Raw genomic sequence first — 25,002 nt, forward strand, 5'->3', positions numbered from 1 at the left:
GCAGGGTTACACACAGGTAAAGGGCCCTACCCCCTCCCTCCTACCTCTACGGGTCAGGGTCTCACCACCCCCTGCAGCTCCACTTCCGGGGCCACCTCTTCTTCCTTCTTTTTCCTTATATATCATCCACCCTTAATCCCCCAAATTTCAGAAGATGCTAAAATTTCAATAAATACTTGTAGGATGAATTTCCTCCTGGACCTGGGCTTTGTTAGTATGTTTATCTGAAGTCAAATCCAATAGGTAGAATGGTTTGAAAAAGCATTAAACTCACCTCGACATTTGGAGAATATTGGGTGGCCATTCACATATAGGGAGGGTGGCCTGAGTCCTCATAGAGATAATTAAACATTTATCATCATGTGTAGAGAAGCAAGCTTTTCTGTCCAGGAGAGTTTTTGAAAAGATCGCAATTAACCCCATGGATGCCACAGGGGGCTCTGCTCTTTGGAAGGTGTTCAGTGGGATTCCCTGGGCCCTTCTGGTCTTGGCCTGCAGATCGTGCCTCGTTGTAACAGGAAAAAGCAGGGCTGAAGACAGCTCCAGGCATGTGTGAACTAACATAAGGCAGCGCTTTGAAAGCATCTGATGTTTAGGAAATTCACCTTAACCTTTGGTTTCCTCTTCCTCAGAAATAGGGTCAAAAATTTCCCCCAACACGCACCTGTGGCCAACAGATGGGAGACAAGATTCCCAATTTGTGGCGTTTTGCTCTCTGTTCCTTAGGGCTTGTTTGTGTGAGTGGTGCGAAGGCCGAGGGGAGAAAATTGGGGGCAGATAATGGAGGGAGGGGAAAACTACTGGGTTTGGGGGTCCAAGGTCATTGCTTAATGTGACAAAAGAAGACGTTTTAATTGTAAGCAATTAGGCCATCCCTGTTTTGTATCAACAGCTCTTCCCTGGGAAAATAATTTTGATATTACTTCTTTGGGTTTTAAAATGTTTCTGAGTTTCAAAAGCAGACAGGACACATACTCAAAGCGGGAGAGACCGTGGACATCTGTATCTCACTGTTGTCCCAGCTCAGGGCCGAGACCCTGTGGATGCTGCCATGTTCTCCCCAGGGACCCACCAAGTCAGCCTTGAAGAAAGTACCAAGGCATTTAGAGCCTGAAAGCCCGGAGTCCTGTCTCATGAGGAGGTACTCATAAAAAGATGTTTAACCTTCAAGGGAGAGGCCCTATTGTTTCGACCTTCATGACAATTGGGTGTAAAACTTTGAGTAAACACCTTCCTGACACCTATTACAGGGACTCAGCGGGAGGTGCGGCCATTAATCAGAACAGCCGCAGGGGGCAGGGTTGCTGATGGAGCCCTGGAAAGATGGCTTGGTCCCCTGCAGTTCTCTCTCTTTTGCTTCAAATTAAAACCCAAGGAAATCGAGAAGGAAAGAAACTCCATTTGATTCCTGCTCGCCTCCCAGAAGAAGGGACAGCTTCGACCTGCCTGGGTAGCAGGAGGCACCTGAAGGATGCTAATGCTTCCTGTGTTTTAACTTCCCAGGCAGGCAGGAGTAAAGGGAGCCCAGCTATGGAAGAGCTCCCCGCAAGGGACTAGAGGAACAGATAAGGCTGAGCTTGTGTGATGGGGCCAGGACTTTCCCAAGGACACACAGGTGGGCAAGAAAGAGGTGGGGAGGTGCCACACAGAGAGCCCCTGGCGGAGGACAGAAGACGGGCTGGGAGGGTGGAATCAGCAGAGGTGGGAACTGTGTCCTGATGGGTCAGGGATGCCCTGCAACGCTGGCGGCTCTTTCTCCATCTGCCGCCACCTCAGAGCCACAGAGACCAAGGGGAGAGCAGGGGCTCTGGATTCAGATTGTCTGTGGGCGAACCTGGCTCTGCCAGTTGAGGAACTGACATCACCCTGCGTGCCTTGTTTCCTCATCTATTAAATGGGTTTAATAACACTAAAAACCAGCAGTTAGAATTTTTTCAATGCTGCATATTATTATGACAGTATCTGAAACTCAGACAATGAGTGAGGAGTCACTCATGCCCCAGGTCATTTCTGAGGCAGAGAGAATGAAGCCTGTTACGAAGGATGGTGTTCTCCGAATTAATGGTGAGAGAGAAATAAAATTAAAAACAGCTACTGGGGATGAATAACATCCTTTCACTCTTCCACAGTGAAGGGAAAACATGAGTGCTTAAATTTTGTAAGGGAGGGACTTCCCCAGCGGTCCAGTGGTTAAGACTCTGCACTTCCAATGAAGGGGGCACGAGTTCAATACCTTGTCAGGGAACTAAGATCCCACATGTGGTGCAGGGCAGCCAAGAAATTTAAAAAATTAATAAATAAATAAATTCTTTAAAAAAGGTAAATTTTGTAAGGGAGAAATGAATATCACCGGTATATGGAGGATTAAGTTAGCTGGCAGCATACAGAGCAGAAGAAAAACAAAATTTAAGTCTGAAGGGCTAGGAAGCATTTGCTATTCACACGCATTCTCTGGGAGGCCTGGGAAAAGTGGGTGCAACTTTGAAATGCCTCTTATTTTCTCAGAACTTGACTTTTAAACCCCTAAGAAAAAGGTTTCAAAAACAAAACTCAAATACTGATTGAATTACAGGAGAAAGGAGAGGAATTAGCTAACTCAGATCTGGGTCTTCCATGGTTTGTGGCCTTCTCAGTTCCCACCCTACTGCATGGCTGGGTCTGATTGAGTCCACAGCCATGCGCTGCTCATCCTCGGCTGTGATAGGTGACCCTGGGTTGTTGCTGTTGGTTGTGATATGACGGGAAGTGATATGATGTCCTGTCCACTGTCTGACCATTCCTTTCGCTAAGAAAGCACCCGCCCACCCTTCGCCCTACAGGTTAAGTGGAAAAAAGAATTCATTGAGTCAAGATTAGGTTTAGCTTTCTTTGACTTCAAACCACACACCAATTTTTCCCAGAGGAGGAGATAAATGCTTATCCAGATTATCTACAATGATTAGATGTGTTATTTTATCAATAACAAGTGTAAATTGTGAGCAAGTCAGGTACATAAATGTCCATCAGTAAATCTGACTGAGAAACCAGCCTGTTTATTAATAAGATTTTGTATATATTTTATCTATGGTCTGGGCCTTCTGCTTACAGGCAGTTCCTGCTGACTTCAAAAGCTCACGCTCCGTTTCTAATTCATGGCAGTTTTTGGTGTCCTTGATGTCTTGTTGTTAGTACCCTCCCCTCTTAAAATAAATATCCTTGATAAAAGTCATTACCACATTTCCAAATATGTCCATGAATCTAAGCATGGCCCTGGTTGGGAACCAACCTGATCCAGTAGGCTGCCCTCTCTGTCGTCATTCTCAGGCCTTTCTTCCTTCCCAGGTCCCATCAGAGAGGCTCAAAGCCAGAAAATCTACAGCAGCCTGAGAGGGGTCATAGGACCCAGACCCGGCCAATGAAGTAAGAGGAGGAATTCTGAGAAAAATGTTCCCTCTTTGATGAACGTAAGGAGGAAAAATGGGAATCATCTTTCACCTGAGGGTCAGCACCCTGCCCCTAATCTCCTTTAACACAAGGATGTTATGGTTGTCATTGTAGCCTCTGTCTTCTCACAATGAGGAAGGAAGCTTCCAGAAAAGAACCATTACCATCCTGCTGAAGTAGCCCCAGCAGGTGCATGGGCAGAAACTTGGGCCCTCAGGCTGCTGAGCTACCCACAACTCTGGGACTCCCAATCCAGGACTTCTTATTAAGAAAATAATAAATGAACGTTTTCTAGTTGGGTTTTCTAAAACCCATAGCCAAAAACAATCTAACTGATACACTGGCCTTCTTTGGTGCTTGAGTTTAAAATTCAAAGCTTGAAAACCAAATATAATGTCCTCAATCAATCACACATCTTTATTTGTTTGCATGTAATGGTCCATTCCTACATCTATTTGTGGAAAACATGTTTGCATTTAGTTCTGAGTAAACTAGAGTGAGCACAATTCCTTTGCATCTGTCTTCAAAGACTAACGTAAAACCCTCATCTTGTCAACTCCCAGGTGCAGCCAAGTTCCACGTAGAACGTAGAGCCCTGTGAAACTGGAAACCCTAAAGGAGAGATCAAATGCTAAGGCAATGCACGTGCAGAAGAGAAAGTGGTGAGGTTCAGAAAGATGGAAACCACGGAGAGAGCAGGAAGCAACCCAAATGAGATACTAGCAATATAAAATACCACTTTAGAAACTAGCCTCCCTGTGCTCAGTGTTCAAAGGACAGCGTCGGTATGATCCAGGCAAAAGAAGTGCAAAGTGGTGAGTTGTGCAAAGGTGGACGAGGAGATGCTGAGGTCAACAGGGCTTCAGAGCTGGGACCCTGATACACACGTTGTGAGGTGGGGACCACATCTGACACAACTATTGGAAGGTCTCCACGAGTGAGTGAACTAGGGATAAAACAGGGTGTCCCAGTGACAGACCACTCTTCAGGAAATCCAATGTCCAATCATTTCTTTTCTACCTGCCTCCTTGCGTGACTCAACTTACAATGGCGGAGACTTCTAAGGAATAAGTGACCCCTCTTATCCTCCTAAGAGAAGATAAAGGACAGCAGTAGATCTAAATCAGAGCAATGAGCGTGTTTGGAACCGGCTAGCACCTTCCTTCCCAGATGACAGGTCTGTTTCTGGCTCTTTTTCAGATGAAAGATGTAAGGAAAGCTGTGGATATTATTATTCTCTGGGAAACTTAGAGATTTGGAACTTTCCTTTCCTCCCTTTGCCCTGCTGGCTGACCTGTGGCATCTCTCCACTGGTCTGTTTCTAATCAGAGTCCCCAGGCAGGCAGCCCAGGTGTGCCCATCTGCACATGCTGCACCCATCTGGGAGATGAAGATGAACAAATGTTGAAAAAGTTAACCATTCCCTTCTTTACTCACCCTCTCTCTCCAAAACATATCATATAACTCTTGCTCCACACACTTGTCTGATTGTACAACTTTAGCCGCCAAGAAACATTTGATGATCCATCGGATGTTGAAATTACTGAGACGTAACTAATTGTATTCTAAAAGGCTGTCAACCAAAGTCCACTTTCCACTTTTTCTTCTTTCTCTTGGGGATGTTGACCTCATGAGCTATGCACTTACAAACATCCGTAACTCTCTGTTCTAAAAAAATCAAAGAAAATAAGCAGTGCTTCCTCACGAGGCACTCTGATGAGAAATAAAATCTCGAAATAGAGCAGTGGGATTTGTGAGCATTTGCCAGGATGCACAATTGAGCAAGTGGTTTCCTAACCTGTGTATCCCCTGCCCTTACCAACCAGGCTCCCACTGAGCCTTCAGACACTGATTCCCACAAAGCCTGCAAGAGATTACTGGGTACTCTTCTTGGAGGGAAACTCTCAATCAATCTCTCTCTCTCTCTCTCTCTCTCTCTCTCTCTCTCTCTATCTATCTACCTATCTGCCTATCTACCTATCTATCATCTATCTATCTTTTTCCCCTCTTGTTTTTAAATTTTTGTTGCCATTATGATATTTAAAAGCCACATTAGCAAAGAAAAATCTATCACTGAACTTGCCCCATCAGATAAATGCTTCAAACAACTCAATTCCTGCATGATTCAGATAAAGTTGGATTTGGGTTAAGTGTTCCTAATAAAAGTTGTGGAGAACTTTCCAAATGAAGTTGCATAAGAGGTCTTAGCAAAGCATGTCATAATTGTTCAGCTGGAATGCTGTGCCAGGTTGAGAGCAAGTTCATCGGCTTTCAACTGGTTTCCTCAAATAATCGGATTTAAAAATATAGTTTGGATCCACAATTTCTTGAGTTCTATGTATATCCTTCTTGAATTTTCTAGGGGAAAGGATAGCTAAATAATATTTTGCTTTGGGCTGTGTGAGTATTATTTTCTTATGTCTATGATTACTGTAATAGGATATCATGAATAGACCTGAAACAATGTAGCAAAGCAGATTTAAAACAAAGGTTTAAATCATCTGATACAATCTGAGAAATCACCAGCATTTGCCCTATGAGTGAAGTAAAAGTAAAAAGACTAGGAGATGCTGGCTTACGTTTATTTCATAACTAATAATATGCTGAGAATAATTAGCGGTCATTGAAGAATCAGCCATAAACCAAGCAGTAGAATTAATACAAGACGCCTTCAGTGACAGAAACAAAGGCATCCTGCAATGGGCGTAATTACGATCGATATTTTAAATCATTAATTTTACCAAACTGTGGTTGATTTGCTTTGTACATTGCAAGCTAAGTTAAATGGGAAAATGATGTGACTACTGGTACATTTCTTTAAATAATTAGAAATACACTTTTAGCTTTTTGTTCAATTCTTTAAACGATGCAGAATCTTTATCCCTAATTATATGTGACCCAGAGAAAGAGAAGATGCTCACTCCTAATCAATTTAAAGATGTTTAGAAATCAAAATCACCAAAATAATTTTAATTTAATACAATTTGTGCATACCTATACATTTGCTATTAAAGTAGACTTGAAATCCATATATTCTTGAAATCACAGAAGAAAAATATTATTCCTTTTTTAATGTTCTTATAATTTCTTGTGTTTTAGGGAAAGGATTATTAAAATTCGTTCAGAATATTCCACAAATTTCCATAAAGGAAATCTAGATCTTTGATACACATCAAAATGCAATGTGTGTCAAAAATCACTCAAAATTTTTTTCTTTTTAAAAGTGAAGAGTATATACTTAAATGCATAAACAAAAGGAAAATTGAAGTCATGGAAGACTGTTATAAAACAAGGCTTTAAAAGTTCACTTGAAGAATGAATTTTAAACATAAAATGCAATACTGTGTGTGTTCCAGTTACAAGGAGTGTCATTTGTAACCCTCCAGCTGATAGAGCAATGAATGCTCTGAGTGGAGTTATATATTGTGGGGAAGGAGTGGGCGGAGGACTGTTAGGCTAAGCTTTATAGAACTTTTGTTCATATTTTATAATTACAAAAGCAAAAATGCATATGAGTTACAATGTTCCTTTAAAAACCCACTCCCAAATCATATGAAAATTGTAGAATTGATCATCTTAATTATACAGTTCACTCCTAATTGTTAGGCATTCTGGCTATAATTCATTTACTCCTAATCTTTGACAACAAATCACTGGATTTTCTTGCATGTTTCTGTAATGTGTATAATATGAAGACAAGGCTAAGGTTTCTTAAACCCATCAGAAAGGGGTGCATTATTCTGGCCTGTTAATGTTTAGATACTTATTTTTAATGAATTTGAGAAGGGTCTTTAATTCAAGTTTTGTAGAAACTCCATAATTCAATTTTATATGATTGAAACATACAATATGGAAATGGGAATGATACGCAATTTACCAACCAGTCAACTTCAGCAGCATTTTATCCTCCAAACCACAGGTTTCATCTGGTGCATTTCTGCTACTATCAGAATTGTGATGCAGCTGCACTAGGTATTGGGTAAAGGTACAGCTGCCTTACTGCCCTGCCTTCTTCTCACTTGTTGTCTGTTTCCTTCCCTGCCCGGAAGCCCGCTCGCTGCCTCACTATCATATTCTCTGCATTCCAAATTGAAATGATCATCTGTAGTTCAAAGTAGAAGATTTTCAGACAATTTCCATTCTCCCTGACAGCATTTACTCAAATTTCCAAACTTACAGTTTCTTCATAAACTCACTAGCATTATGTCTAATGATTCTGATTTTCATTAACTGTTTTTCAGATCTGAGCAGTCCTGGATATTACTTTAAAACTGGATCTGTGAATTGCCTACTGTCAGTTAGGCAGGGGATGGCCTGTCCACCCACCCCACTCCTTCTCCTGGTCTGCAATAGGCCCCTTTCCTCTGCAGAAAGATTGCAGGGTCCACATCCCGCTTAAGATGCTGACCCTGCCCTCCAACGTCATAGACCTCGTTACAGTTCCTAAAACATGCATAGAGGATCCTACCCCAGCTGCCACTGTTCAGGATTTTATTACTTACTCATTTCCTACTTGCGATCTGTAAGTTAGATTTCTTTCAAAGGAAGTTTCTCCATATATATATATATATATATATATTTTTTTTTTTTTTTTAATTGTGGCAAAATTATGCATAACCTAAAATGTGCCACCTTAACCATTTTAAGTGTATACTTCAGGGGCATTAAGTACATTCACATGCTGTGCTACCGTCATCATCATTCATCCACAGAACTCTTTTCATTTTGCAAAATTAAGACTCTACCCGTTAAGAATTAACCATCCCCACTCCCATCTCCCCAGCCCTTGGCAACCACCAACTAACTTCTCAACTTTGGTAATGCTGACTTTCCAACACTGTAATATGTAGACATAGTAAAGGGAGGCTTTCTAAATATGTTTGCATAAGACAGTCACACTTACACGTCAGACCCAGTGGACAACAGTGGAACACAAGCTCCCATGAGCTTATTCAGGAGCCAGCACTGAGTCACCATGCAGCCCTCGGTGGCAGACACTGAGGCCAGTTCAGTTCCTCTGCATTTCCTGGATGTCATGCTGTCCTCCCTTCCCCCACCCGAGGTCACCCCCTCCACCCCCAATCATAGTTAAGTGTTCAGAAATCACTTAATATTTGACTTACTAAAAATTAGTATTCACAGGTAACATTTTATTGGATTTTTCACAATTATGTAATCCCCTTTATCATCAATTCCACACATAGAAATAAATATTAAGTGGTATTTAGCATATATATATATATAAATTAAATATGGCATTCCTTTTTCACTAATATTTGAGGAATAATAACACTTTCTGGATTAAGCATATAGAGGTGAGGAGAGGAATAGTAGAAGAAAATGTATATATATCAACGTTAGGAATATGTACCTTTGCCTATTGCTATTCCATGATGTTCTAGAATGTGGTAGCAAAACTCTTAATGCTAATTAAGGTCAAATGATATATTTATATATGGTATCTGTTTAAAATTGAAACTGTAATAATGATTCTGACCTATAGACTGGGGAAAAAAAATAAACAGTATGAAGTACTGACAAAACAAGGCTGAAATATCAAAATATTTACTTGGAATCTGTGTGTAACATATAGGTTTTATATAAGGCCTATAATGATGTGTTTAATTGTGCAGGAGGAAATTTAAGATCAAAAGTAAATAAAAGGAATGTAGGCTCATTTAAAAAGCTACAGATAAAGGTACAGCTAAAACAATAAAGTTAAAATACCATAAGCTCTTAGCCACTGCCTGTGTTTTACTTTAGAATCATATCATTTTTATACCACATTCATATCAAACTGTCAATTCCTGACAAAGTGATATTACCATATACTCTGAAATATGCTATGTTTCTTCCTTGGATAAATACACATTCCTCCGTATCCTTTTAAGTGAAGATTCCAGGGAATTTTCCTTTGTAGATATTTCAGTCGAGAAGCAGCATTTTACAGTCTGGTTTGGTATAAAATGATGAAAACTTTTGTGTGACTATATAGATGTCGATGACTTCTTAGCTTACAAGGACATCAAATTTAAATGCATCTAAAGAATATCAGTAATATTTTAGAAGTATGTTTGGAAAATATCACTATTTTCTTTTGTCCAAAGTTTTAAACAAATAATGTTTATAACTTAAGCCTCAAATACAGTTGCTGATTTCACTTAATTGCTCCATTTCTTTTTCTTTTCTGTCAAATGTTGTACAACTTGTGACTTCTTTTGTTATTCGTCAGGTCAGGTGTGAATTTAATGGTATAAGTAGCATTTTCTCTGGTTAATACAGTTTGATATTGCTTAAGCTAAAAAAGCATCTCTTAAATGCAAATCAAAACTACAACGAGGTATCACCTCACACCAGTCAGAATGGCCATCACCAAAAAATCTACAAACAATAAATGCTGGAGAGGGTGTGGAGAAAAGGGAACCCTCTTGCACTATTGGTGGGAATGTAAATTGATACAGCCACTATGGAGAACAGTATGGAGGTTCCTTAAAAAACTAAAAATAGAACTACCATATGACCCAGCAATCCCACTACTGAGCATATACCCTGAGAAAATCATAATTCAAAGAGTCATGCACCACAATGTTCATTGCAGTACTATTTACAATAACCAGGACATGGAAGCAACCTAAGTGTCCACTGACAGATGAATGGATAAAGAAGATGTGGTACATGTATCCAGTGGAATATTACTCAGCCATAAAAAGAAACGAAATTGAGTTATTTGTAGTGAGGTGGATGGACTTAGAGTCTGTCATACAGAGTGAAATAAGTCAGAAAGAGAAAAACAAATACCGTATGCTAACACATACATATGGAATCTTAAAAAAAAAAATTGTTCTGAAGAACCTAGGGGCAGGACAGGAATAAAGACACAGATTTAGAGAATAGACTTGAGGACATGGGGAGAGGGAAGGGTAAGCTGGGACGAAGTGAGACAGTGGCATGGACATATACGCTACCAAACGTAAAACAGATAGCTAGTGGGAAGCAGCCACATAGCACAGGGAGATCAGCTCGGTGCTTTGTGACCACCTAGAGCGGTGGGATTGAGAAGGTGGGAGGGAGGGGATATGGGGATATATGTATACGTAGAGCTGATTCACTTTGTTATACAGCAGAAACTAACACAACATTGTAAAGCAGTTATACTCCAATAAAGATGTTAAAAAAAAAAGAAAAGCATCTCTTTTCCCCTAACAATTTGGTGTATGTTTCTCCAATGAGCCAACTCATTCAGCTAGCAACTAGCCTCATTTCACTCAAAACAGAAATTTTAAAACAATGTTAAAAGGTTATACTTATGATTGCAGGGTGTTTATATTAAACACAATAGGAAATCAACTCAAAACACTGATAAAAAATCATGTAACATTAATGTCAAGCAATGTTTCTTGTCATGCAATGATAACCTCAAAACACCTCCCTCAGTTTGTAAGGGGGACTGCAGCCGAAGGCTGTGTTCGACTTTTCTACATTGAAGAAATATTTTTATCAGTTGGAGGAAGAATTATTTTTTTGTACATAAAATTTATTTTGTGTACTCAAATCAGATAAATTTTCCAAGCATTTTATTCATAATTTTCTACTTATGTATACTGACCTTTTTTTTACTGGTTTCTTCTAAGTGCTCCACACTGGGATGTCAAAAACTGCTTGCAGAAATAAAAGTATCCTCATTATGCAAATTTAAGTTCCACTGATAGGCATGTTCTGTTTTATAAATTACATCCTCTTGTCAGAAGTCAAAGTGTATTTGAATAACTTCATGGAAATTGTCACCAAGATTTAAAACTGTGTGTCTTATATGCCATTGTTGGTTTAATCCAGGGGCTGAAAAATGGACATATATTTATTTTTAAATGTGTGCATGATTACTGCATCACAAATGTTATCTAAATGAAACTTAGATGCAAGTGTAATTTTCATGTATTTTTTGATAAAGTTTTGCATTTTATAAATGTATTTTAAGTTTCATGTTTAATAAGATATGCTAAGTAGTATTAGTTGCTGTATATTTTAGTGCCAACAAACTTGTTTCCTACACACTTGGAATTTTCCTAAAGGGTAAAATAAATATACATGTTTTCACAAAATTATTAAAATATCAAAAATTAAATTGAAAAGGGGATTTGATTTATGAAAATTATCTCCTGTTCACCAAGATGTAAAACATTACCAATTTGCATTTACATGTCACATACTGGAAAACAAAATGTGGTCTCATTGAAATTGAGAATATTTACAAATATCCAAACATTGAATAAATGATTTTTTAATGTGAGCTAAAAAAAAAACCTAATAGTTTTAAATTTACTACTTACACCATCAAAAGAAATCTGGAAGAGAACTGAAGGCATACACTGACATGATCATTTTATTATAGAAAAAAAATGTATTACATTTCCTTTTCAACCATTCCTGATAAAAGATCAGATTTCACTTAAAAAAAAAAAAAGTATGTCCCATACAGAGCAGTTGCGTTCGGTGCTCATTTGATTTTACTTTTCAGAATGACCAGTACCACTGTTAGAGTAATCTTTGATGTTACAAAAAGTGGAAAAATCAAAGTGAAGAGCTAAATCTGTTCGGTTTTCAAACATATTAATCTTGTCAAGATAATACATAAAAATCAATCCTTGAAATTTTTTCCAGAGCCCTTCTCCTCTCTTTTATCCAAAATATGAAACCACTTAGGAGGATAAAGCAACGTAATGTGAATGACTTCAGAAAAATATCCTAAGTTATATTTTGGCTAAATATATTTGAAAATGGCCCAAGTGGCCCGAGTTTGCATGGTCAGAAACGATGTTTTTATCACCAATGGCATTCGTCATGTGTGCTCAGCTCTTATGTATAGCAGACTGAGATTTCTAATACTGCTTTTTAAAAAATTCAACTGAGTTTCAAGCCCCTGACAGTAACAAATACAAATTGCACCAGCCCCCCAAAAAATTGTCGGGGCTAATTTTAATATTAATGAATTCTTTACAACCTCAGTTCAGCGGTTTCGATTAAGATTTAATTAGTAGCCAGAGGGGAATCCAAAACAAAAATAAGGAGTTGAATTGCTAATTAAGTTAGTTTGATGAGGTAGAGTTTTAGTAAAAGACTGGTTTTTGTTAGCTGTGCAAGTTCTGACAACCTAAAAATACTAAAGATTATCATTATTGTAACTAACATTCTATGTTACCAACAGCTTTCTGCACAGAGCAGGCAGTTCATCAGAGTCCCACGCTTTTGTCTGTCAGTACTGGAATTAAAGCCTTGTTAATAAGAGAGCACTGTATGTGCATGAGAGCCCAAGACAAGCCTGTGGAACTTGAACTCTGATTGGTTATAAATTAACCAGTTATTACACCTAACTTAATGTATTTACCCACCAACAGTTTTTGTGTCATTCACTACAGTTTCCACAAAAATCTTACTTATTTGAAACTGATGTTGGAAAGGAATTTGCTTTCTACTGTTGACGGTGACTCTATTTTTGTTTATGTTCAGGTCCTGAACAACTTGCAAAATTTCACGATTTGTAATGAATTTGAAATTTAGAGAGTGGAAAACAAGAAGAGCCCACCTACTATTCCCAATAAAATATACCTCCTCCTATACCTCTATTGATACTCACTGTATGGAAATAATTCCTGACATCTTTTTTTGATTATTTGAATCCTCTCAACAATAGGTTTTGTTTAAGAAGAAAAAGTAACATGGATAATTATTATTTCAAACCTGAAAATTAACCCTTTAGTACAGTTGCCTATTCCTAGTGCAATACGGATGCTCCCTGGTACCCCAAAGACTACTAATTATCCTCTTGAAAGCTCTCTGGTAATGGGGATTCGCCCAGACTGCACCAGAGGAATGTGAACCATCTTCTTCAGGATTGTGGAGAATGTAATTTGATTTCTCCATACTCCAATGTTTTCTATAATTTGTATTTTATCCTTTTGCTTAAGGTTTCAAAGCCTACAAACCCAATAACTTAGGGATAAGAGAAGACAGAAAAATAAATGATATTGTTTCTAGGGTATTAAATATAAGCCCGGCTATCAGAGCTGCCTGGCACTGACGAATCGTAATCAGGTGCTTTGATTTAACACGGTTTTGTTTTATAATAAGGTGGTTGCCATATGTTGGAAAACCTATCTGCCTGTATCTGAGGGGCTCCATACCTCTGTAACAAATCCAAAAACTCATTTTATAATACCTTAAATCTACCCATTGTAATGTAGTTCCACAAGTGTAAATCCACATCAAACTTTGCTCATGAATGTGGCTGGAAGATTACCTATATTATCATTGAAAGCAAAAGGGAAGCAGTGAATTAGAATGCAGTGGATCTCGCAAAAATAACTTTCAGTAAATCTTTTTTTAATGCATAGTTTACAATCTTCTTTTGCTCAGCATGAAACTGATTAAGATCCCCCGTCTAAAGAATATTTTCCCCCTCACATAGACGCATTGTTTAATATAGTTACATCCCCCAATACTTGACAAATCAGAATTTCAATGCCGCAAATGTGATGCTTGTTTAACAGCAGCAGAGAGTATTAATAATTTATCTATTTGAATGTAGAATAGGTTCCAATTATAGTATTTCACATGGTGCAGCAACTGAACACACTTTCTCTTAGAGGCAGAGAGAAATCTTCAGTGTGAGCAAGCCCTTGATATCTGCTGGAGGATTCATAAATTGCTACACATTGTTAAATATTTCCTTCAATAGTCACTTAGTTACATTTTAAGTGATTAAATATTAGAAGTTAACATTTAAACAAGTGAGAAAACAATGAAAACAAGGAGAAAACTTTTCTTTAAACCAACGCTATTGGTTTCTAAAGAAGCATTCTGGAAATCTATAAAATTAAGGATGAAATTTAATCCCCAACATTTTTTTAAAAACCTTTCTTTCCAAAAAAAAATGTATACTACAGTTTGAGGCAAGGTATAAGAACAAAATAATTAGAACATTTACACTCTTGGTTAAATATCTCGCTCATAACAATTCATGGTTATGTTTCGGGGATGCCAAGGTTAATTAATTCAGTGAGTCAGAGTCAGATTAAAATATTAACAAACAAAAAAGTCAGATAAACTTGCTATTGGAATACTTTCTAGAGGGTCCTGAGGGTTTTATTTTACTAATAAATTATTTTCTGTATTGGTGTAGACAAAATCTAAAAAATAAAAACTGCTTCTAAAAGTAGAAATGGATATTACTTGTTACTTCTTGATTACAAAATAGCTCAAAAAATTTGTTCTTTTTCTCGCCATTAAGATATTAAAGGATAATGCTTCAAATAGGCTTTTTCATCTCACAAGAATATCCCTGACGTCAACACATGAAGTCAAACAGAGACCATCCCAGGAAAGATATATTCTTGGACTTGGATGTAAAGAATATTTAAAATATGATAAGTCTACAATGCTATGGGATTTCTTTTTCTGATGCTTTTCATATTTTCTTTCATCTTGTGAAATTCTGTCTTTTCATGTTATTCATGAATATAACTGATGAGATATGCATACAAATATGCACCCACTTAGAAAAAAAATTCAAATGTGCATCCCAACGCGGCACCAGGGAAATAATTAGGGTGAGGGCCGTGTTCCCTCCTGCCCACTCAGTGTCCAGAGGCAGGGTCTCCTGTTTCTCACCCTCCTCACTGGAGTCCCAGAAAGTCTCAGAGTGAACGTGGGGAAGCAGATTAACTTTTATGTTCAAGGGCCTTCCTAAGATCAGATTACTTTTACAATTTTAAAGGTAGAGAGGTCACTGAGAAAAAAATATGATAGAAACCTTTAAATTTCATTAGATGAAGTCTAATGATGAAATCATTAGATGATACTTTCGTGTCAAGAACTTGTTCAGGCAGAGAGAAATTAAGAAAAATTAGCACTTCTTTTTCCTTGTCATCTAGCTGTGTAAATCTAAAAGAAGCAACTGTTTCGCGGAGATATATCATTTTTAGGTTTCTGAGTAGCAGATCTTCTTTGCTTTGATCCCAGAGATAAGAGCCTACATGAGGTTTTAAAAACGAGTATTATGAAAATAATAGAGTTGCTTAGCTGTAATGCTTACTTTATCTGTCCTTAAGTAAATAAGAAAGCAGCAGCATGCAAAAGCATCCTGTAACCATAATCACCTGTTCTATGGAAGCCCTGCAAGCATTAGATTTTTAGCAAAGTGAGTTCAACAAGAATTTTGATGCCTATACCCTGATGTTTTTTAAGAGATTTTAACATTCTTGTATCTTAAAGGTTTATTTGGTCTATAACTTGAGAATAGCATACATATTGTATTGAATGTTTTTACATGTGTTATTGTATTTTATTCTCAAACCATGGAAAAGAACAATACTAACATTTCTTAAGCATTTACTGGTGCCCAAGTTCTGTGCTAAACCCTTTCAAAGCCTTGTGCTTTTGCTTTGGAGATATTCACAAGAACACGGGCAGCATGCTGTAAATACCATCTAGCAAAGCAGCTCTGGGCCTTGAGCTCCACTGCCATGTCTGAAAATGGTCCTATGACTGCCTTCGATCACGGTTACCTCCACCCAGCTACCCAGCCCTTCACAGTAGGATCTATCCTACACAGAAAACAGGTAAAGGAGGTGGTGCCCCGGAGGGATATTTAGAGCATGAAGGTGGAAGGTGGTGAAGGTGGAAATTAAGTCTTTGAAAAGATTTTGTCTGCTATTCCATTTTGATATCAGAGGAAAGGGAATAAGCAATAGAGTCTTAGGTGCTTCTTGGTTTTCCTCACCCTTGCAGGTCACTGTCTGGAGGAGTATCTGGCACACAGTAGGGGGCTCACAAAGATTTGCTGATGAATGAATGAATGAAGCACTCCCTGGACCCAAAACCGCTGGTTGTGTAAATTACGTTTCCACACCAACACACACACTGAAAATGCCACCCTACCCTTGAAAACAGCAAAGTTAAGGAGCAGCATGTTAGGTGCCTGGAGAATCAGGCCAGGGAAGGGGAGCAGCAGAAGAGGCGCTTCTAAGTGATGAAGATTGCTGAGTAACCAGGAGTGCTGTGTGGAAGAAGGGGGCCTTAGCGTCAACACAGACACCATCTGTGAAGAGGAACAGCCATCTCCAGCAAGGTGATGCCCTCGGGAGATGCCTCTGTCCATGCATAGTGCTGCAGATGGGGCGAGGTGTGAGCAGGGCATGGGACTTTGATCCGAAGCAGGTTCCTCTTTGAGTTGGGTCTCCCTCAAGAACAAGCCACATCTACAAATCTTAGTCTGATCAACTATACAGTGAAGAAAAGTTCCAACCTACCTCAAAGTGGGTTTGGAGTGTTGCTTGAGGCAACGTGTATGGACCACTTATTAAATGAGCAAGTTCAATATAAGGGTAAGAATTTTTCCAATCAACCGTTACTGGGAGCTCTGGAGCTCAAGATTAGGATGGTGTCTCACAGACCTGGCTTCCCTCCCCAGCTCTGCTTCTGCTGTCAGGGGGACCTCTAACATGTTACCAAACCTCAGTTCTATCACTGGTTATATAGGCAGCACGGTCGTGCCCAGCTCCAGGGCCAATTGTGAAGATGCAATGAAAGGATGTCTATCCCATGTCATAGCCAGTTGGACAAATGCGGGCCATGCTGCTACGTGGAGCATACCCTGTGCACTAGGCAGGGGCTCAAGCCATGGATGTGGGTCATGCTGAAGATGCTTGGCACCACCAGGGGTGTGGGACCATGTGAATGTGCTTCCCAGGTGAAATGGTAGAGGAACAACTTGATGTGGGTGACCGGGGAGTGACGCAGATAACAGGGGAGTGAGGCAGGTGACAGGGGAGTGACACAGGTAACAAGGGAGTCATGCAGGTAACAGGGGAGTGAGGCAGGTGACAGGGGACTGAGGCAGGTGACAGGGGAGTGACACAGGTAACGAGGGAGTCATGCAGGTAACAGGGGAGTGAGGCAGGTGACAGGGGACTGAGGCAGGTGACAGGGGAGTGACACGCATAACAGGGGAGTAAGGCAGGTAACAGGGGAGTGACGCAGGTAACAGGGGAGTCATGCGGGTAACAGGGGAGTGACCTGGGTAACAGGGGAGTCATGCAGATAACAGGGGAGTGAGGCGGGTGACAGGGGACTCATGCAGGTAACAGGGGAGTGAGGCAGGTGACAGGGGAGTGACGCAGGTGACACTGGAGTGCATTCACAAGGGGAGCTTCTCCTTGCCCTCCATTTGCTTTTTTGGTCCTTCTCATCGCTGGGACATACTTAAAATATGCTGCCAGCCTGGAGAAGGAACGCAGCCTCCTCCCTCCCCCACTCCTTCTGTAATAATGCAGCATTCAGAGAAGTTGTCCTTTTCCTACAGAGTGGAGCCTACCCTGGGAAAACCAGTGACATTTCATCTTCACTGAAGACTCCTGAAGGAGCAGCTTGCACTTCTAGATTCGCTCAGTCTCTCTTTTGACGCTTACACTTGGTAGCAAGCTCACTCAAGGCAACAGCTCAGTGCATCTCCTGCCCTGAGCCTCCAGCCTACCCTCTGGAACTGCACTGCCCTACTACTGCTTTTTCCCCAAAATGTGCATAAAATAAGAAGAGAGGAATAGGGCAGAGAGAGGTGATTGTCAGCATCTTCACCAATAATTCCTGCCACTTACAGAGTTCTTCTCTAATGGGTCATCAGAAAGGGGGCTTGCAGAGGTCACTGTGAGGAAATAGGGAACTGGAGAGATGAGCTCTGGAGAAAGGAGACTAGATGTCCACCTAAGACTTCCAGATACTGACAAAAAGAGCCTTTTGCCTGCACATGAACTTTCATTACTTGATATGTAAACACGATGGTTAGCAATGTGGCCCTTTCTTCAAAACTGCCACAAAGGGAACTTGTAGAACAATTATCTGAAAACATCGAGCCAAATGACACCACATACTGTAAATCCATGTAAATGATAGACTAGGGACATGCTAAAGTCTATGGTGGGTTTTGTTCCTTAATGGCTCTATTCTGAAAACTGCTCAAATTTTAAGAAACACCAAATACACTAGTTCCCAAAGGACACATGGGACCTGTATTCATCATGGGCTCTCTAGAATCTGTGATTTTATTTGAAATGAGATAAGCATATTATGCTTTCTAGAACCACAATTATACATCTCCTTTCTAAAAGAGGAGTTATTACAGTTATTGTGAAACTGACTACTTACAAACATTCTCATAGTTTTGTGAAAACTTTTCCCTCCTGGATTTGTGGAACCAAGGGACCAAGGGCAGTGCCCAGTCTCAGCAGGATCCTCTTGATGGAGGATATTATTATCACAGAAGAGGGGGACATACATGCCTTGATAGCATTTCCATTCATTGCACATGTTTAATGAGTTATGCCATGTTTCGGCTCTAGAGAGAAATGGTCTGGGAAAGGCAACAGGATTGTTCTTTTGTCCTTTTTCACAAACTATCAGACCCTATTACTAAAAATTAAGGTCCAATATAATTCTTATTCAGAGACAATTAGCCAACAGCTTTGTGGCCAGGGATAACAGGGCTGAGGTGCATCTTCAAAGCTGAGCTCCTCAAGGTGTGAAGGGCTAGGTCCTGAATTTGCCTTCAAAGCTTATGACCTTTCCTGGAGCTTACAAGGTAGTAGGCATAATGCAGCTTTCTTACCTGTTGTGGTTTTAAAAGTAGCTGAAACCAAGTAAATTGTTTAAATCCCTCTCTCACGGTTAAGAAAAATAAAAAGTATATCATTAGCAATAAACTATGTCTTCATTAGAATGTGTCACATAAGAGGTTTCGAGAAAAATGTGTCAATAACTGGCAAAGGTTTGTCGATCATTAATTAACACCTCTGAATGAATGCAAACTTATTATCCTCACGTATTATAGGTGAAAGTTTACCATTAAAATAAGTCTTGACATTTATGAATATTGTTTTTTGAACTCTTATAAGTTATATTTAATAGGTTAATTCAAAACCATTTTTTAAAAGAATCCCCATTTCAAATAAATATTCTCTGGGTGAAAGATGACGGTGTCTTAAAAGTTAATGCCTGTAACGGTCCCTTAGGAAGAAATTAGATAATTTTGTTTTTTATATAAAATCGCACTAATTTTAAATTTGCTTTCATTTTCTCACCTGTCTTTGTAGAAACAAAGCATAAATGTAGTCTAGTTACAATACGTCATTCGGGCTGTTTTTCACCAGAATTACTCTGGATGCCTAAAGTAAAATGCTAGCTCTTGCCAGCAGGAAACACGAGTCAGAAGAAAATTGGTAAGTCAAATTCAGTACATAAAACTTCAATACTGTTTTTTTTAAGTTTGTCACAAGTGAATAGTTTAGGTGAAAAGGTTAACAGAAACACGAATATGATTTTCCTGATAGTTACCTCTAATCTAATTTTCATTCAAAAAATAGAGTCAAATCCCCTTTTCATATTCCTATCCCTTCTAAAAGAATACATTTTTTCATTACAGATGTATTTTGAAGGAACGAGGGAATCTTCGTTTGAAATGACTGGGACAGGATTAAGTGAACGGGAGAAATGGCTTGCCCCGTCGATCTATTTCTAGTTAGGACAAAGTAGAGCATTGTTCACTGAGGGGTGAAATCCCATGTTACTTTTATCTCCAAGAAAGGCAAATAGAGAAGGAATAATTTTGTGGTAAGATTCCAGTCACTTGTTTTCCTAGGTAGGTTATTTCTAAGTTTCAGTTTGTTGATGTGGAATCTGGCAAGGCCCCATGTGTGCCTGTATTTAAATTTTAAAAATTTAAAAATTAGAATCACAATGGCTTTACTTCCATTGAAAATCTAAATACATGGCAAATATCCACAAATGCATTTAAGCATTGAACATTGTTGAATTTTTTAAAATGCAGTTTCATTATCAAGCACTCACATGATTTAATGCAAAGATACATGAATTCATGAATCTAAATCACGGGATACATAAATTAGTTAAGTAATAGATTGTTTTAAAAATAAATGTATATTCTGGAGAGAAATTACAAATAGTCTACATTCAAGACTTATAGCTCTTTAAGGCACATTTCTCATTGAGTGAAAAGAATTTAAACCATTTATGATTAAGAATGCAAGCTGGTGTGAGAACATTACTTATAAATACATGCCCATGAGTGCACTTGTGGAGGAACTCTCCACTGCCTAGCTCAGATTATGTAAACTTAATGCCCACCTGATATCTTTTCTAAGTTATCTGGTAATTATGTACATGCATTCCTCGCTCCATTTTATGCTATTCTCTTTTATTAATCAAATTAACAAGATAGGCAGTTAAGGAATAGCTAAGTCATTTTTAAAAGGTAATATAATTCTACTTTGCCATCATTGAAACATTAACTCTATCAGAAGTTTCTGTTCCATATTTGATGACCCCAGTGCTTCATACATGGTAACCAAACACCCTGGGCTAGCTTCACAACTATTTAGATTTCAAAATTCTACTTCTGTGCCAGACCCCTGTCAAGCCACATGTTCAGAGCTTTTATTTGGAGAATTTAACCCAGTTAGATTAATGCAGGATTGATAACATAGATCATGCTAGAAGGATTTCCTTATATATTTGGTTTATTTGGAATAAGTAACTAAAAGATAGTTTAGATGTTCTCTTAAGAAGTTTTGATGAATTTATTTTCCTTTTCTTATTTTTATCAAGTTTTACAATACCTTTGGTTTATGAGTTTATATTTGGGAACATTTGCTACCATTATTATTATCCCATAGGATAACAAAATATCATACACTGTATGCTATATATCATATACAGCATTATGTACACATTATATATTATAGATAATGTGTTATCTATAATAAATAAATATCTTATGTCTATTCAATTATATAAAATAATTTGTGCTCCAAAATAAGAGGGGAATCTTCAAGTCTATCCAGGTAAAAAGGTGTATTATAAATTCCATAATAGCATCAAAGAATAGCCTAGGAAATATAGTTTGAAAGGACAGATTTAAGTATCTATAGCATCTAATTTTACCAATTTTAAAAATATATAAAATATAAAATCTTAACAATTCTAAAAGATTGCTGTTATTTTTCACTAGTTAATATGAGTGTTTAAAATTTGGTTTTAAAGTAAGCATGGCTTACACATTTCTTAAAGTTTTCACAAATTTACCAATTTCTGTCATATTCTAGTGAATCTGCTCCTTAATTTGCAAAAGCTTACACAGTCTTTGTACATAAAGAATATTACAACTTTAAAAATAGCTTTCAGAATCTTGTTTTATGAAGATGCATAAAGATGAGTCATTTGTCTAGGAAAATAAAATGATAGTGAAGACAAATGTGCTTCTGTCAATACACTTATATTAATTTTATGTATTGATTTTTAACTACTTGTGTGCTGAACTATTTTATTATGTTATTGACAATTTGACAATTTATTTTACAGCATTGAAAACTTCTTCATTATTTAATGGTCATGTTAGAAATAAATACAAATTGGTAAGAAGTTTTGACCTAAATATTCCTTTGAAATCATTAAAGTATCCAGCTATAACTTGAAATATTTTGGCAAAAGTATCTAAGATTTAAGTCATATCAAGTAGTAAATAAATATCTGATTTTTAAAAATCTTACATTTTAAATATACCCTAAGAAATACCTATTAGGGGTTTTTAGGTTAACATGAGTTTAAAGTGTCCACACACAAGTCAGCACTTGAATGGCAACAAGAAATAAGTGTTAATACTCCTTGAGGGTTTGGGTTGAGAATGATTATGCTTATGTTACTCATGATAATGTATTTTAATACTTATATTTCTGTGTCTTTGTGCTTATATTCCAATATAAGTGATTTTTTTGCACCAAGATGTAATATCCCGGTTTACAGCTGGGGGGTTCATGTACTATTAAAGAAATCTTAGTGCTTCAGATTATCCTTAGAAAGTCACCATAAGGGGAGGGGCGGGGAGGGGACAGCATCTTTTTGGTGTCTGGCCTTTTTTCTTTAAGGGTTAAAGTAAAAGAAATTCACTAAGCTTTCATTACTGCATCTGTAAAAATTGTTAATAATATCCTCCCAGACTACTACGAGAATCAAAGTAGGTCATGTATGTTCAGTAGGCTTTGTGCTATAAAACATCCTAAAAATGCTATAAAGATTTAATAAGCATCTTTTATAAAAAATAAATATTCTAAACTTTTAAAAATCCCATTTGTGTGCTCACTTCGGCAGCACATATACTAAAACTCCCATTTGTATCTTCAGATTTTTGTGTTTCTCAGGGCAGAGTATTCCATAACTTACATTTACTACCTCTGTGTAAAGTGGTTGTTCAAAAATTGCTTCTTCAAAATTATATACATATATATACATATATATATATTTAAGAGATCATTGATCAAAAGTCTTCAAAGTCTAGATTAATTGTTTTATGTAATGTAAAAGATCACCCACTAGATCTCTTTTATTGGCAAAAAGTTTACTATAAATGTAAATACAAAACGTCTGCATAAAAATATGACTCTTTGAAATCAATCACACAGAACCTGAAATCAAAGTAAATACCATCCTAATTGAAAACTTCTTGGTAGTTCATACACTTACCCTAATAATGCTTTTGCTTAGAAAATTTTGAAACCCATATTTTTTGGAAGACGTTTTGTGCTTTATTCTATATTTTTGACCCAGAAAAGAATCAGTTGCCAATGTCGTTAAATTAATTTACTAAGATCAAATGACACTTTACTGTTTAAAATGAATTTTAAATGAATCTAACCCACTCAAAGCACATTTGTTATCAATAAGAATATTTTTTAAAATGTACAACTAACTCTTAGAGAAATTTCTAAAGACAAGTTCCAAGACAAATTTGAACAATGACACAGATTTGAATATGTGTAGGCTTGAATTAAGATGTCAGTCCAGACACATGTGGGTACTACAGAAAGTCCAACAATGACTTTAAATAATTCTTGAGTATTTAGTTAGCGGAGGTACTTGACACTGCATGGAGAAAGCCGAGGAGACTCCTCATCTCAGCATGGCATGTCTACTTAGCAAAGGAAAGTTGTATGGTAAACAGAATCAGCCCTCCTTAGATGACAGTTGGTGGCCATTTATTGGACCAGATCATGGGTTCTGTGACACCTCACCATTCTCCATCCCAAGAGATTTATTCTTTCCAACTCTGGCAATCCCATGGGGTACTATACATATGAGGATTTCTTGTAAACAGAAGTTTCTCCATCCTGCTATATTTTCTGTGGTGTTTCATTGTTTCTTATGTATTGGTTTCTAGTTGACATGTTATGTTCTTTATCCACACAATTGGTCATGGTACTTTCTTTTCCATAGTCACAGTTTATCGTTTCAAAAGAGTTAACCTACTCAACCCAGAGGTTATTAATGGGATATTCAAAGTGGTGGGTACGCCGTTCCTACCTTTGGAAATAGATGTCATTCTTTGCTCTCCTCCGTTACCCGAAGGGCGGCCTCAGATGGAAACTACATGAGCTAGAAACTGTAGGAATGATAAGGTTGACCTAATGAACAATGGCTGTGTTTGGGTTATGTGGATCCCAATATCTATCCACTAGATGACTTAAAAACTTACCCACTTCCCTTATGACTACCCGTTTGTTACTAAATAATATTTAAGAAATGATGGTGTATATTGTTACAGGAAAATTATGTGCCTAAGAGAACATAATTTCTCTGAGAGCTTGTATATTAGAAGTCAGTCAATATTTGTTGAATGAAGGCAAATGTGAGATGAAAGAATTCTGGGAATATTTGGTCTGTTTGTAATATTATGCTTTGAAATGACAGGTAGGAACTGCTATTCTAGGACATAATGTACTTAGTCAGACTAAACTCTTTTTCAAAATGAAGGTAAAAGGAATCAGAAATTTGATCATGGTCTTTGGGGAAAATACTTGAGACCATTAAACTATCAATTATACCAAAAATAGTTGAACCAAATATGAATATCATTAGTAAATTATTTTTGTTGCCAACATTCAGAACATTGAATTTAAGAAAAGAATAATTTATAGAGGTTTAGAAGCTCCTTATGCATTTATAGTTTTATCTATATGTCTCTATGAAAATATCAAAACGAAACAAAATTGCATTGTGTCCTTCAAATTGATCATGGAAATGTCTTTTTGTCTTTTGCCTACATTTTCACCTGGCCAATAACAAGTTTATTGACACTAAACCATGACACATAAAATTTTATGAATATGAATGTGTTTATGAATATGTTTTATGAATATGAAATTAAAATGAGTCAAGAAATATAATTTGGTAGAATGTTCTTGTATACACAATCAAGTAGGAATATTTTACAGCCTTTAAGTAGGTATTGTCCATTAGAAATAAACTGTATATAATCATGCTGTTAAGTAGGTAATATTAAATTAGATTGTTAAGATATGCAATTCGGTTCTTGGAATACATGTCCAATTGCCCAGAAAAAGTGCAGAAAATGACTTGCCTTAATTGCTTTTCTTTCATTTTTTTTGGTAAACCCAAGTCAGGGTGTTGGTTTGGTGTAAGAAACTACTCACTTTTTGTAACAAAGTAATCTCACCAATTTGC

Source organism: Pseudorca crassidens, chromosome 14 (assembly GCF_039906515.1).
Source record: "Pseudorca crassidens isolate mPseCra1 chromosome 14, mPseCra1.hap1, whole genome shotgun sequence".
Lineage (NCBI taxonomy): Eukaryota > Metazoa > Chordata > Mammalia > Artiodactyla > Delphinidae > Pseudorca > Pseudorca crassidens.